We start from the raw sequence: 16,343 nt of genomic DNA on the forward strand, positions 1-16,343 counted from the left end.
CTATTTACAGTAATACCCAGTTACTAATCAAATCTCTCAGGAGGCTTTCTCAGATGTGTTAAGCATCGCAGTTCAACAGCGTCGGTTGTTTTATCTGAGACCTCCTTTTTAGGGGATAGTTGTCCACGAGTTTCCTCAGTGGAAATTGGCAGGTTTGTCTCCCTGGCCCCCACCCCTCCGGGTCCCACAGGCCCCACCAGTACTTCTAAATCATGTGACCATAAGACCACCTAACTTCTACAAATGGAACAGACTCAAGTGTAGAAGAAGATTGCAATTCTTCTTGTGGGTCTGGCATTCTTTTGAGGAAATGATCCATGTGTCATCTAATTATTTGGCTGTTTACCAACATATAATAGGAGAGGGGCCCAGTTACTGCACTCACCTCACCTAACTGACAATTGGTCCCATCTCCAAAGTTCTTCGCGAGGACAGCATCTCCCACTGTGAAAGTTCTTTCGGGACCATGACCATCATGCCCGGTCTTCTGCGCCTCTTGGCTTTTCTTCACCCTCCCCTCTAAATTCAGCCAGATAAGGGTCAGGCGAGTGCAGAGACATCTCTTCATTACTGGTTCTGCAGGGACAATACTGGTCATCGATCCAGTATGCAAACAAAAACCAGGACAATCTTGTGCTGATGGAATCCCCTTCCATATTTTTCATCCCGGATTTAAAGGTTTGGATTGCCCGCTCAGCCATGTCATTCGATGCTGGGCAGTAGGATGCGGTTTTGATATGGGTAATGCCGTTAAGAGTCGTAAACCTATGAACTCCCTGCTGGTAAAAGCGGTCCAGTTGTCGGACTTGAGGACCTCCGGCAACCCATGCACTACAAAACTCTGCCGTAAATGGTCTATGGTGGCAGCCAACGTGGGTGACTGGACTTCACAGATGTCCATCTATTTGGAGTGGGAGTCAATCAGTAAAAGGAGCATTGTGACCAAGAAGGGTCCCACATAATTGATGTGGAGGTGCACCCATGGCCAACCCAGCCATTCCCATGGGTGCAATGGGGCCAAGGGCAGGAGGCGGCTTTTGCACCTGCTGGCATTGAGGATAGCTTGTGACCAGTGTTTTGATATCCAAGTCCATGCCTGGCCCTCACAAATAGCTGCATGCGAGCATCTTCATTCTGTTACAGCCCGGGTGGACGCCATGTAGCTTGGCTAATAACGGCCTTGGGGGCATGATAATCCTTGCCCCTAAGAGCAATAAGCCATCCTGACTGGAGAGTTCGTTTTTGCGATCAGAATAGAGCTTCATTTCCTCAGAGTTAGATCCACCTGACCAACAAGAATTTAGACAATATTGGGCCCCTGCTTGACCAGTCATGGATTTGTCTGGTCCGAACAGAGGAGGAATCCAGAAAATTTAGCACTAAGACCAGTTCCTGGGAAGCGGAGCCTCCCCGTTATTAGCTGGCAGGGGAAGACAGCTTAGTGCGTTGGCATGTGCGATTTGAGTTCCCAAACAGTGAACAAAAGTGTATTCATAGGCAGCTAATATTAGTGCCCATCTCTGGATGTGAGCCAATGTGATTCGGGGTATCACTTTATCTTCTCTCTTCTCCAAGTAATCCCAGTAGAGCCTTGTGGTTGGTTACAATATGAAAACTGTGACCGTGGAGATATTGATGAAACTGCCAGATGCTGAACACAATAGATAAACCCTCTTTTTTGTTTTGGGAATATCGTCGCTCCGCACCACTGACTGTATGAGATGTATAATCAATGGGTCGTTCAGAGCCATCTACCATCCAATGTGAAAGGACAACCCCCATTCCACAAGAGGATGTGTCACATGTTAAAATTAATTCCTTCTTAAGGTCAAAGTGGACCAACAAGGCTGACAATCTTAACAATCGCTTCACTTTCAGGAAGGCATCCTGGTGCAGGGCTTGCCAACTCCATTTCTGGTTCTTCTTAAGCAGTCCATACAATGGGGCCAGCACAGTTGAAAGATTTGGGAGGAATGGGCCGCAATAGTTTACCATGCTTAGGGAGGCCTTAATCTCTGTGGTATTTCTTGGGGAAGGTGCCTTATGAATGGCCTGGACTTTTTCTTTCACTGGAAGCAAGCCCTGCACACCAATCTTATGGCCCAAGTAAACTATTTCCTTAGTTTGGAACAGACACTTCTCTTGTTTTAATCGTACCCCTGTTTGTGCGAATGTTTGAACGCCTCTTCTGGATTTGCTAAGTGTCCATCATCGGTCAGTCCATGACCAATACATCATCCAAGTAAATGATAACATGGGGCAATCCTTGGAGCAAGATTTCCATTGTTCTTTGGAAAATTGCACTAGCCTAGGAGACCCCAAAGGGTAGACATGTATATTGATATAATCCTCGGTGTGTAATAATGGTGACAGGTTCCCTAGAGTCCATTTCCAACTCTACCTGCTGGTAGGCATTGTTTGTGTCTAATTTTGAATATGTGGTGCCCCCTACCAACTTTGAATACAGTCCCTCAATCTTAGGTATCGAGTCTATCAAGTTTGGCCACTTTATTTATAGTTAGCTTAAAGTCACATGCTTTGGTCTGGCTTCAGTACAGGTACGATGGGTGCCGGCCACTTAGAAAATTGCACTGGTTATAGGATGCCCAATTTTTCAAGTTTGGTTTCAGCCTTGTCTTATAGAGCATGAGGGGCTGGTCTATCTCTTAAAAATCTGTGGTTTGCTTTTGGGTCTACATGAATTCTTGCCTGTAGCCCTTGAATCCTTCCTAATTCATTGTTGAAAACAGAAGCAGACTTTTGCAACAATTCCTGTAAGCCTTTTGTTGTAATTTGAAAAATTTTGGCCCATTTCAATTTAATCTGCTCTAGCCAGTTGTGGCCTGTTAAGCTGGGGCCCTCTCCAACTACCACTATCAATTGATCTCCATAAGTCACCAAGACTTGACATAACCCTTGCAATCTCATTTCTTCACCCATGTATGTTCTCAGTTTAGTGTCCAAAACTTCCAATCTTAAAGGATGGGTTCCTTTATTCAAGTATCTGAATGGATGTTCTTCAATGATGGACATCAACGATCCAGTGTCACCTTCCATCTTAACAGGTTGTCCGTTGGCTATAATGACTTGTTGGATTGGCTCGGTTCTACCCACTTTCGGGTTACATAATGAATGGATGTCTGATTCTATTTCTTCTGTTCCTTCCATGAGACATATTTCATGATTTCTCCTTTGGCCTTTAAAATGCTGTCTCTGCTGTGCCGCATTATGTGACCATAGGGGTGGCAGAAAATGCATTCGACTTGTTTGAATTGTCGATTGCCCACTGGATGCCTGGATGCATTTCTCTCGTTCAATTTGTGGGTTGTTACTGTATTATTGCTGTTTTTACTGATCTGTACATAGGGGGTATTTCCCACCTTTCTGTGGGGTCTGATGTTTTCACACCTTGTGGTGCTGGTCTGTCCCGTCTTACCAGATGGACGGCGCCATTTTGTGCATCTCTTATAGCTTCCAAATTTTTAACAGCGCTCTCCATGGCTGTGGCTAATTCTAATGCCTCATTGAATCCTAGATTAGCTTCGGCTAGCAAATAGTATCATCTCCAATCCTGCATATCAGTCGGTCTCTCAACATATCACTAATGGACATTCCGAATTCGCAATGTTCAGTTAATGTCTTTGAAACAGCAACATAGTCAGCTATTGTCTCCTCTGGAAGTCTGTTCCTTGAATTGAACTTGAAATGCTACATAGTAACTGACGGCTTTGGTCTCAGGTGGTGTTGTACAATTTTTATTAATTCGTCGAAAGTCTTCGTATTGTAGGCGTTAGGTGATGGAAAGCTATGGATCAGCCCATATATTTTGCTCCCGCATGAGGACAAAAGAACCGCCCTCTTCTTTTCCTGCCCCACGATGTTGTTAACGATTTTTAAAAAACACTAGGCGTTCGACATACTAGTCATCTGAAATGAGGTCGAACGGTCGACACGCCCAAACTCCTGCATTGTGAACAACTGCAAGGGGACAGTGCCTCTGATGGGCTTCCCAGTTAATGACAACTTCAGGTGTTTGGCTTACCGTGGCTTTCTTGACTGCCATCGATCGATTCGTGTTTTGCCTTCCGCATAGTTACCCTCTCTCTGGGTCTCTTATAATTTTCTGTCCATAGCTATTTTTCTTGCATGTACGTCTTTAAATGTATTGCCGGTTTAAGAGCAGTCACCATTTTTTTTAACTCTGTCACTGCAGATGTCAGCTTTTCTGTGCTGAGTTTTGTGCTCTTTTTGAGTTTTGGTGGGATCCCAGCAATCGTGATTCTGCAGGGTTTTTTTCTTTTCTCTTTTTTTTCAAATTTAAAACTGCAGCACAGCCTTCTGCTCTGATTGACGCCTATTTTACAACTAAGTACAGGTTCTCTTTCTAATGTTTTGTTCACCCGTCTTGTGGATTCTCACTCAGGGGTCTTACAATTTTGCTATTTTAATCCTTGTCACCAGTTTTATGTCTTGAGTCCATGGGCAGGATCTTTAGCTTGGTGGGTGGGCACGCGCCCGGCCCACTCAAGTGTTAAATAAAGCGCCTTGATGTCGGCTGAGCGTCAATGGGCACTCACGCAATATTTCGCTAGATGGGTGCTCGATGGAGATAGAGGCGCTCCTGCCATTAATTAAATAGCCAGTTAACAACAATTGTCCCCGACTTACGTAGCCCGTGTGATTCTCAGGCCGTCACATGGACAAAACGGGCAGGTGGGCAGGGCACAATTTTCAAAACCTCATCCACAGGCAGGATAAGAGGAGTTAGTGGCCTTGTCAATGCAATTAGTGAGGAGTGCTGCATATCACTTGCTGCTGGTTGCTTCTGTGAACAGGATAGCTTCATTTTGCTTCAGAGCTGCATTAAAATATTTTAGAGGTTTCAGTTCAGGACTCGGTGTTGTTTTCCAGGCCCTCGGACGATTCAGACCATATGGGGCCTTCCAGGTATCAGGGAGCCTTCCCTTACACTGGGAATGGGGATTGTGGTCTCTGCTGGAGGCACCTCCTCTTCTGAGGAAGAGAGGGCCAGAAGGGGGAGGAGGCCAGGTGTCTCTATTCAGCTTCCAGGGGAGTGACCTGTAGGAGGAGAGGTGCAGGCACGAGGGGTGCAGGGCAAACAGGAAGTCCAAGGTGGAAGGGGCCGGCGAATATGTCACCATTCTGCTACCAGCATTTACAGATGGCGATGCAGCTACCTAAATATGTCCGAGGCTCTGTCTCTCACGGGAGACAGTGACTTCCAGCTGTCAGAGGATAGGCCCCGAGATCTGCTCCGACACACCATGCCAGTGGCTCTGAAGGCCCCTACCTTCTTTGCCTCTGGCTCTTTCCAGGGGACAATGGGGTATCTTTGTGGAGTGTCCCAATCAGCTGTCCACAGTTGCGTCAAGCTAGTGACAGATGTTCTGTTCAGGCGAGCATTGACTTTCATTCATTTCCATATGGACGAGGCCAGAGCGAGCCAGAGTCTTTGCAGCAGTTGCTGGCTTCCCCCGCATCCAGGGTGCACTAGACTTTACATATGTGGCCATTAAGGCACCAGCGGGTGAGCCTGGAGCCTTTGTCAACAGGAAGGGGTTCCACTCCTTGAACGTGCAGATAGTGTGTGATCACAGGATGCATATTCTACAAGTCTGTGCAAGGTATCCTGGCAAATCCCACAATGCCTACATCCTCAGACATTCCCAGGTGCCGAGGCTCTTCAGTGCTCTGACTTGGCTTGATGGATGGCTGCTGGGTGACAAGGGCTATCCCGTCAAAAGGTGGCTCATGACGCCTCTCCGCCACCCAAGAACAGAGGCTGAGCAGCGGTACAACAGGAGCCATGCCTGGGCAGTGGTAGAGAGAACCATTGGTCTTCTCAAGATGCACTTCCAATGCTGCACCGTTCAGGGCGCGGACTCCAATACCCCCCAAATCATGTGTCACTGGTAGTGGTTGCATGCTGCGCTCTCCATAATTTGGCACTGGCAAGGGGGGCGCTCAGTGGAGGAAGATCTTGACACAGGCAACAGAGGGTGAGTCCAGTAGTAAGTCTGAGGACAACAGGGTCAGGAGAACACTGAGGGGATAGATGCTGACCTGGGTAATCTACAGGAAGGCAGGAATGCCCAGGTTGTTTTGACCCAACGCTCTTTCAGCTAGACTACCAAATAAGAACCATTACCACATGCTAGGGCTGCAGGCTCCATACTCAATTCCTGACAGGACCAATTCCTTGGTCAACAACATAAACTATGTGTCTTTGCACTAAAGTTTCAGGGGACACATGTCCATTGTAACATCATGGCTTACTCTGCACCTACAGAACAAATGAAGCATCCAGAGGCCAGTTGCACAAAATAACATACCATTTAATTATGAATGTTAAAAGTAGCAGAAATTAACATGAACAGGTGTTTTCCAACACCATTAAAAAATGAAGAAAAATGGGGGAACCAAATATCACCTGTGATAAGTCCATGTTGTGCTTAAGGTGCTTTAGGTCTTCACTTGTGGGTGCTACATCTAGGTCCTCTCCCCACACTGGCACTGGTATTGGAGACAGCCTGCTCACTCTGCTGTCTTGTTGGCCCTGATGACCTTGGCAGGCGTCCTCTGGCCTATGGAGCCTGTGTTGGCCCCGGCTGGGAGAGAGCGACCAGTGTCACTCTGGCATCTCCCCAGTCACCGCAGGCTCATCGGATGCCACGGTCACTGGTAGAGGGGCATAGGAGCTGCTGCCCTCATCTGGAGTGCCCTGAGAGGAGCCCACAGAGATGGCAAACAGATTGTGCACCAACACGAGGTTGCTTTGGATCTCCCTACTCACCATTGATGGATGAGCATCTAGCTGGGATATTTGTTGCCCAATCCATTTCTCACACTGACAGTGACCAGCTGAGGGCATTGCCGGTATGTGGGCTTACAGGTCGGAGTGCATCCCCAGGAACCCCTGATTGAGTCCCTGGAGGAGCCTCACCATGAGAGTCGCCACACTCTCCATGGAGGAGGCATTGCGCTCGGCCATGAGGGTCAACGCAGTGCTTATGCTCCACATGGACTCCTCCACAACAGACGCCATAACACGCGTTCCTTCACGTATCTCCACCAGTTCCTCCTGCTCATCCTGCTGGACATCTGCTGCCACAGTGACAACATCAGAGGCACATCATTAGTCACTGACTGAAGATGTTCCTGGTCCCCTGCAGTCCTCCAACTGCCGGTGCCCTGGGAACTCTCTATCTCTGCCTGCACCTCAAGTGAGTGTGAAGTGTGCACCAATAGACTAGACAGCGATGCTATGCCCACCGAGCTGCTGGTATCTGCGCTGGTGCCTGCTTGACAGAGAGGGAGTGATGCAGGTGCATGGTAAGCATCGTGGACCTAAGGGGTCAGGGATGGGCCTTCAGGCTCCTCAGAATGAAGGGGTGCTGGTGAGCCTAAAGGGGAGAAGAAGGACATGTCATTAGTTTAAGTCATGACACTGTCAATGTGCATGCCTGCCACCCTAGTGAGACAGAGATTTGCACCATGGTGCTCTCGTCTTTTGATTATTAATGGGGATTCCAGGTTCCAGGCTCACATCAATATAGAGAGAGCACTGGAATGGTTGCAGTAACCAACATTCTCGCCTCAGTGCACTTCACTCTTACCTTCCTCTGGAACCCCAACCTCACCGTGGCTGCTTGACCGAGGTGCATGGTGCCTCTCCAGCTCCAGAGCCTCCTGCTTGTATTGACTGAGGATTAGCAGGTATGGGGGCCCCCCACCAGTCTGCAACCTCTCAGCATTGTTATGGGATGTTTTCTACTGAAAAGACAGAGGAGCATTGATTAGTCCACCCTCTGCCTGCAGCGCCATTGCAGCCTGGCCAACCCCGCCTGAGGGACACTTCACAGGGCTCAGCTGATTCATGACCCTAGAGTCGCAAGGCACTCAGTCCAAGCAGCCAGGCCTCAATCCTTTGACCAGACCCTGCCTCATTGGCATTTGGCACTCACACCCTAATGCCTCTGAGATCCACGGGTGGGGGGGTGGGGTGGGGGGGTGGGTGGATGGGTAGCTCTTAACTGTTCTGCAAAGTGACCCATGCCAACACGCTACTCGCCCTTCCCAGTCGCAGGAGATCATTGAAGCACTTCCGGCACTGGACCCATGTGCGTTTCACCATGTCGTGGCTGCTGACCCTGGATGCCACCTCCTCCCAGGCCTTTTTGGTGAGGTGTGGGATCCTCCTCCTCCTGTCCCTGGGGACAAGGGCTTCTCTCCTCACTGCCACCTCCTCTAGGAGGGCTGTGAGGCACTCATCCAAAAACGCAAGGCCAGCTACTCCACCGGCCTGCCCTTCTGCTTGCCACGTCCGCTACGGTCTCCATTGACAACACTTCAACGTCCTTTGGTGGCAGCCTTCCATGTGGTGCCGAGGCCGCATTTGAATCGGCCACCAGGTCACCATTGGACCCAATAGACATCGTGTCCCCACTCCCGCCTGCCCCTTCACACACATTCCTTAATTGGCCCGCCCGTGTAAAATCATGGAGCGCGGTTGGATTCCTGACCACTCCTGCCTGACCCCACTGATCCCACACGCCAAGGGTAAAATTCTGCCCTATGAGTTCACTAGTCAAGTAAACTCGAACTGCACGCCTTCATATACACTTGTTGGTTGATGTTCGCTATCAATAACAGAGAGAGACTGACATAAGAACAAACTGTGATTGTTAATTGCAACAAAAGGCAGGGCACTAACTCCTCGCGTGCTCCCACAACCACCTCCAGCTCTAGACTTATAGTTAAACAGTAGCCTGTGCTGTACATTGATTGGTCGGTACTGTCACATTGTTAGTCCACTTGCACTCTCTTTAAGGTACGTGGCACAGTGTGGGAAATTAAAATTACCTGTCCTAAAGCTGGTGAAAGCTGATCATAGGGGATTTTAATTTGTTCTACTGTTATCCAAAGACAGCAAAATCCTCAGTTACATGTGCCTGCTGGGTCTCAACAATGTCACTAACATGCTACATTATAAGTCACCAGTTATTAAAGGAATATATACATACATATAAATGCTTACACAATATTGTCATTTGTAATGAAAACAGAAAACACTGGAAACACTCAGCAGCTCAGGCAGCAACTGTGGAGACAAATATAATTAATGTTTCAGGTCAATGACCTCTCATCAGAACTAATGAAAGATCTTGGACTTGGAATATTAATCATATTTCTCTCTGCACAGATGCTGCAGCCACTGCTGAGTGTTTCCATCATTTTCTGTTCCTATTTTAGATTTCCACCATCGGCAGTATTTTGCTTTTTGTCACTTGCTATGCCTGATTAGGTTGTTTAATATAATATTCAAGAGGGACCTTAACTCCATGTTTAACATACGGTGTACCTGACCAGGGAATGTTTCAGAGATGTTAAAGTAAGCTTTTCTCTGAATCTAATTCTTGCTGCACCTTATCATTTATTGGAATAATATAATGGGTATTTACTCAGCATCTAATCTGTGCGTACTTTTCCTAGAATGCTCACAATGTGTACTAAATATTAATTCTCCAGCATGACTATTTCTGATAAACAAGTGTCACAATTAGATTTTATCACACGCAAAGATTAAATACAGATAAAAGAAAAAGCAATACAATTACAATTTGTGATTGCCTCAGTTTCCTTTCATGGAAGGCCTGTGGTTTCTTAGTATGTGATGTTCAATTTGAAATTATCCTTTCGAATTAGTTTCAGGAAAATGAATTGTGTCCACATCAGTACAGAAAGGTCATTTTGTTCTCTTTTTAGATCGGGGAGAGTTTCAATCCACAATGGAAGATGACCTCAGACAGCCATCTTTTTTGTAACCTCTTGTGTTTTTTATTAAACAATGAAGTATTGACTGAAAGTTCATAGTATAGCGCAACATGAAACAAGCAATTCAAGAGAAAAAAAAAACCTGAAGGATTCTAATAAACTGTTGGAATTAATTAAATTTACTCCTGCAAACCTAAAATGATACACATGTAATGAATTACTTTTTTCCAGTAAAAGTGGACTAAAGACCAAATTAACAGATAAAAGTAGCTAGTCTAGCTGATTATGCATAGCTCAGGAGGTTCTTGATGTGCATGGATTGATTACCATCATTTTCAGATAGAGACTTGTCTCATGGATTATTCAGTGTTGTAACAGATGAATTAATATTTCAGCAAAGTGTCAAGCCATTCTATTCAATTGCTGTTTTGAATTCTGTGACCGTCTGACCATCTAATACATTTGCATTTAATATAGTTGAGTTATCTTCAAACCAATTCAGTTGTTTTTCTTGGTTGGCTTGCACCAATACGGCATTCAGGCCAAAATCAGCAGTGATAGTGGAAATCAGCAACTTCAGCACAGCTACATAAAGGAACCATAACTTTAAGAGTCAGTATCTTGCTGAGTATAAGTAGATAAGAAGCACATTTGTTGTTTTGGCACAGTAAGAAGATTTTTTTAAATTAACATAAGTATGTAGTTGAGTACTTTTTCACTTATCAGTTTAATGTTCAATAAAGTTGTTTATAATACAAAACTCAGAACAGTGTCCACATTAGATATAATTCTGTGATTGGACAATACTTACTAAACAATCTTGATTGTGCTAAGAATTGCACTAACAGCCAATTTAAAATTATCAGTCAGGCTCACAATATGGCTCAATTATGTGTGCTACAAGTTACAAATATTCACATACAGGGCCCTGCCCTATGCAAACAGAAAGAACGTGTCTACGCATTGTACCTATTTCAACAAAATTTACTAAAATGATACCAGGGATGAGGAACTATGGTTATATGGAATATCTAGAGAAACTAGGATTATTCTCCCTACAGCAGAGAAGGCTAAGGAGAGATTTGATAGATGTGTTCAAAGTCATGAATGGTTTTGATAAAGTAAACAAGTAAACAAGAAGTAACTGTTTCTAGTGGCAGATGTGTTGATTAGCAGAGGACACTGATTTACGATAATTGGCAAAAGAATCAGAAGTGGCATGAGGAAAAAAAAGTTATGCAGTGAGTTGTTATGATGTGGAATGCACTGCCAGAAAGAGTGATGGAGGCAGATTCAATAATAACTTTCAAAAGGGAACTGGTTAAATATTTGGAAAGGGGAAAAAAAAGCTAGTCTACAGTGAAGGAGTGGTGGAGAGAGACTAATCAGATAGCTCTTTCAAACATTTGGCACAGGCACAATGAGCTGAATGGCCTTCTTCTCTGCTGCATAATTCTATGACAATTGGGTTAGTACAGTAATTATTCTATTTTCTGAGCTTTAGGGGATTCTGTGATGGCCCATAATATATTCCTATAGGGTGGAGTACACAGTAGGTCTCTGATTTCTGGGTGTGCCTACTAGATATTGGGCAGGTAAAGCCACGCTCTATAGCAGGTGCAAAGCCCACTTATATATGGTGTTTGTAATACTGGACTAAGGTAAAAACCTTGCATCAAAATACAACAATGTAACCAAGATGGCATTTGTAAGTCATTTAATCACTTTATCAGGCAATGGTACATGTGAATGATGGTGAGAGGTATACTGATCTATTTTTAACATCACATCTATTACAGTGTGAGAGACAATACTTTTATATTGTCAAAAGTTGTCACCCTCTAGAATACAAAGCATCATGTAAACCAAAGCAATTTCAGTGTTTATCATTGGACAGCTGGTTCCTGGCTTCAATGTAGTCCTGGTTTAGAAGCTTTGCTGTAACGCTGCACGCTTTTAACTGAAGTAAAAAACATCGCTTCTTAAAGGTTAGTGCTGTCAATCACGATCTTGTCTCTGCTCTTAGCTTTTTCTAGCTTCTGAATTAATTAGTTTACAGGTTCATTGCTCCAATGTTTCATTAACCCTGCCCCTGCTGAATAAATTCAACTCTGTAGTTAATGGAACAGGTGTGTCAAGTCTTAGGTGTTGTCTATTTGACACAGTGGTGAGCTGTCCTCCAGACCCAACAGGAAAGCTCTGCCGTGGACTAACCCTCCTTCCCAATTGTGACACAACTTGCAGTTAATCTAGCTGTGGGTGGCAACAGGAAAGAATGGCCTGGTGTCTTGATCTGGAAACTCTTTGGAACTAGAAAGGAGAGTTTCAAGGGGCAGAAGGATGTGAAAGGAATTGGGGCCAGGACAAGCCAGAGACATGGGAGGTAAAAGATATAAAGGGGACAATTTGGAGATGAGAAGTTAGGATGCTGACCAGTTTTCTGGAAACAAAATGGCAACTGTAATCCACGGGAGTAGACATAAATTTGTCCATGGCTGTTACAAGGAGGCAGATTTGTCAGAGAAATGCAGGTACAAAGTTTCGAGAATTGGCAGAATAATCTGTAATTTGAGGCACTGTGAAGCAGTTGAGCAGCTCACATCTGCTGAGCACAGGCAAGGAAAAGGCAGGAAGTGAGTTACAGGATCAGGATCAGCCTTACATGCTGTGAAAAGGAGGTTGATGCAATGTGTTTTTCTTAGAAACCTAATACAATTATTTGGCACAATTCCTAGTGTCTGGGATGGAATTTTAAAAGCATAATACAATTGGTCTCCCTGAGTGAGACTACACAATGCTGCACCTAGACAAATGGCTACCTAAATTCGATATGAATGAGCCATTGGGCAGAATCTTCTGCCTGTCAGGCGGGCTGGTCAGAAGCAGGCACAGCTGGGCACAGAGCCGATTGCTGCCCACGATCGGCTGTGCTCCACCATTTTATGTGGGCGGGCCAATTAAGGCCCACTCAGCGTGATGCGTGCCCGGTAGCGCTCAGCGCTACCTGTGTGGGCGGGGGGGAGGGGGTGAGAGTTGGGGCCTGCGTTCTTTCATGCATGTGCAGAAAAGCACAGAAATCTCCTTGAGGCACGGAGCTGCCTCAGGGACATTACGTTCAATTTGAAACTTCAAAATAAAGAAAGTTAAAAATCTTTCACACACGTCCCCCCATGTGACAGTGTCACATGAGCTGGGACATGTTTATGAAATGTTTAAAAAATATTTAATAATTTAATAAACCCTTCATGAAACCTCATCCCGCCGTGGATGAGGTTTCATGAAAAATGCAAAGGCCGCCTGGACTCTTCGCCTGCCCACCAACCTTAAGGTTGGACAGGCAGCCCTGTCAAATTTGTTAAATGGTTTATTAATGGCCTTGACAGGCCTTTGACAGTTTGGCAGGCATGGAGCTGACTCTGGTGCATGCCTGCCGAATGAAAGATTGGAATAACGCGTGATGACATCAGGACGCATGCCCGAAGTCACTGCGCATCATTTTACATGTCACCGTGCGGGGCCCAACCCTGCACGCTGAATAGAAAATTCTGCCCATTGATTCTGGATTCCATGAAGCCTCATGGTTTCAGGTCAAACATGGGCTTGGAAACCTCCTGCTGATGACCACTTACTGCCCTCCCTCAGCTGACGAATCAATAATCCCCCATGTTGACACTCCATGGAGGAAGCATTAAAAGTACCAAGGGTTCACAACATATTTTGGTGGGAGATTTCAATATTCAATATGAAGATTGGCTCAATGGTACCACCACTGCTTGAGCTGGCTGCAATCTAAGGGACACAGCAGCCTGACTTTTATCAAGTAGGGAGATGCATCTGTCCATGACAGCATTGGTAAGAATGACCACCATTTAATCTTTGTGGAGACTAAGATGGAGGACATCTTCCATCTAGGATCTAGTAGCTCAAAACTGACTACCCATGAGGTGCTGTGGGCCTCATCAGCAGCAGACTTGAATAACACCAAAATCAGTAAACCCATGGTCAATGTAACCCATACTCCTCTATCATCACCAAGCTAGGTGGATTACTCTGCTCAATGAATGTAGGAGAGCATGCATGCCAGGAGGAGCATCGATCATACTCGGAAATGAGGTGCCAACCAGGTGAAGCTAATACACAGGAATACATGAATGTCAAACAGCAAAAGTAGCATCCTATCAACAGAACTTAGTGATTCCACAACCAGTGGATCAGGTTGAAAGTCAATAACCCTGCCACATACAGGTGTGAATGGTAGCGAACAATAAGCTACGAAGAGGAGATGGAGGCTTCAAGAACATCCCAATCCTCAACAATGACAGATGCCTGCCTGTGCAAATGATGCAGTTAAAGCATTTTCAACCACCATCAGCCAGAACTGCTAGGTGGATGATTTTTCTCAATCTGTTTCTAACATACTTACTATTATCGATGCCAGTCTTCGGTCAATTTGGTTCACTCCAAGTTACATCAAGAAATGGCTGAGTGCAGCAGGCACATCAAAGACAATGGGCCCTGACACCTTCCCAGCTGTAGCTTTGAAGACCTGTTCTGGATAACTATCTGCATTCCCAGGTAAGCTGTTCCAGTACAGGTATGAAACAACATTTACTCACCAATATGGAAAATTGCCCAGATATGCCCTGTCTACAACCTGAGCAATTATCATCTCATGAGCCTACTCCCAACCATTAGTGAAATAATAAGAGGAGTTGTCAACAATTCCAATACAGGACACTTACAAATAGTCATCAATGCTCAGTTTGGATTCTGTCAAGCCCACTTGCCACCAGGCCTTATTACACATGGACACAAGAGCTAAATTCCAGAAGTGAGATGCATGATAACTGCCCTGGACACCAATCATCAGACAGAGAATGACGTCAAGGAGGTCTTGTAAAACTGAAGTCAGCGGTAATCAGGGAAAATTGTCCAGTGGCTGGAGTCATTACTGGCACAAAGGAAGATAGTTATGATGTTGGAAGCCTATTATCTCAGCCTCAGGACATTGATGCTGGAGTTCCACAGGCCAAGATACCAGGCTCAACTATTCTCAGCTGCTCCTTCCATGACTGTACCAACATCATAAGTCAAAAATGGGGCTGTCCACTTATAATTGCAGTGTACTGCTTCATTTGTAGTTTCTCCGATAATGAAGCAGTCCATGCCTGGAGAACATCCAGACTTGGGCTGTTAAGTGGCAAGTAACATTCTCAGAACGATCACCAGTAATGGGACGATTAAAATGGGGGAAGCTCAAGAGGCCAGAATTGGAGGGATGTACAGCAGTAAGAGATTACAGAGATTAGGAGGGGCAAGGCCACAGAGAGATTTGAAAACAAGGTTGAGAATTTTAAAATCAAGGTGCTGCTTAACTGGGAGCCAGTGTAGGTCAGAGAGTACAGAGGTGATGGGTAAATGGAACATGGTACAAATTAGGATAATTAGAGATAATAAAGGCATAAATGAGAGTTTCAGCAGAAGATGAGCTACGGCAGGGCAGAGTCAGGTGAGTCATGGGATTGGTTAGCTCAGTTGGCTGAATAGATGGTTTGTGGTGCAAAGCGACACCAGCAGTTTGGTTTCAATTCCCTTACCAGCTGAGGTCATCTATGAAGGCCATGCCTTCTCAACTTCACCCCTTTCCTGAGGTGTGGTGATCCTCAGGTTAAACTCACCACCAGTCATCTTTCTCTAATGAGAGAGCAGCCTATGGTGTGGATATTGAAATAGGCAGTTTTAATGATGGTACAAACCTATGCGCAGAAGTGTCAATATCTTATCAATTACATTGTTGAGGTTTATTAATGTCAGTCACATTGTTAAGGTAAACAGGTGTGGGGTATTTGAACACGTATAAATTGAGGATAGCTGGGACACTGTGTGGAGTGTTGACTCTGAGCAAAGCCAATAAGCTCTCTCAGGCAGGAAAGGCTCTGTGTCTTAGTTTTGACTTCACCAACCAGCATGGATCATATTAACAACATTTGGTTCAGTCTCAGACAGTTGCCAGAGACCGAAATGGAGTCAGTGACGATGGGATTTGAGGTTGGAGCCAAAGGCAATGGCTTCAGTCTTCCTGATTTAGTCTGGTTTATCCCCATTCAGTACAGGGAATATATTTATTATGTAAATGAGAAAAACTCCAGGATCCCCTAATGGACAAGTGCAAAAATGGAAACAACATTCCGAGCTGGTGGGTCTCTTGTGTCAGTCTCATGAAGCCTGCAAGCATTAACGTAAAAATGCCCGGTGATCTATTTGTAAAGGCCCGGATTGTAATGAATACAATCAGGCACTGATCCATCGAAAAGAAGTTGATAGCATTGAAATACTTACTAGCGGTAATGGTGTGTGAAAATGTTCCAATTTAAAAGCTCACACTGCCTGGAATTACTGTCAGCAATAACGATGTCCTGTTCAGTAGAAGAGAAAAAGGGCCTTGGGCCAGATTATCAGCATGGGTGCAGGAACTGGGAGTCAGCAATTCCCCTGGCATCACAAGCCTGCCTCTGACCTGTCAGTGCTGACTTGTAGGATTTCCTTCT

The 16,343-nt window shown here is 45.3% G+C and overlaps 1 protein-coding gene across 2 annotated transcripts in view; it reads left to right on the top strand.

Moving 5' to 3' along the window:
* The window catches only part of arhgap36 (Rho GTPase activating protein 36), a 329,472-nt gene that overhangs the window by 41,182 nt on the left and 271,947 nt on the right, over nucleotides 1–16,343 (top strand). The gene's annotated exons all lie outside the window — the stretch shown is intronic.

This window comes from Carcharodon carcharias, chromosome 9 (genome assembly GCF_017639515.1).
Source record: "Carcharodon carcharias isolate sCarCar2 chromosome 9, sCarCar2.pri, whole genome shotgun sequence".
In the NCBI taxonomy this organism is placed as follows: domain Eukaryota; kingdom Metazoa; phylum Chordata; class Chondrichthyes; order Lamniformes; family Lamnidae; genus Carcharodon; species Carcharodon carcharias.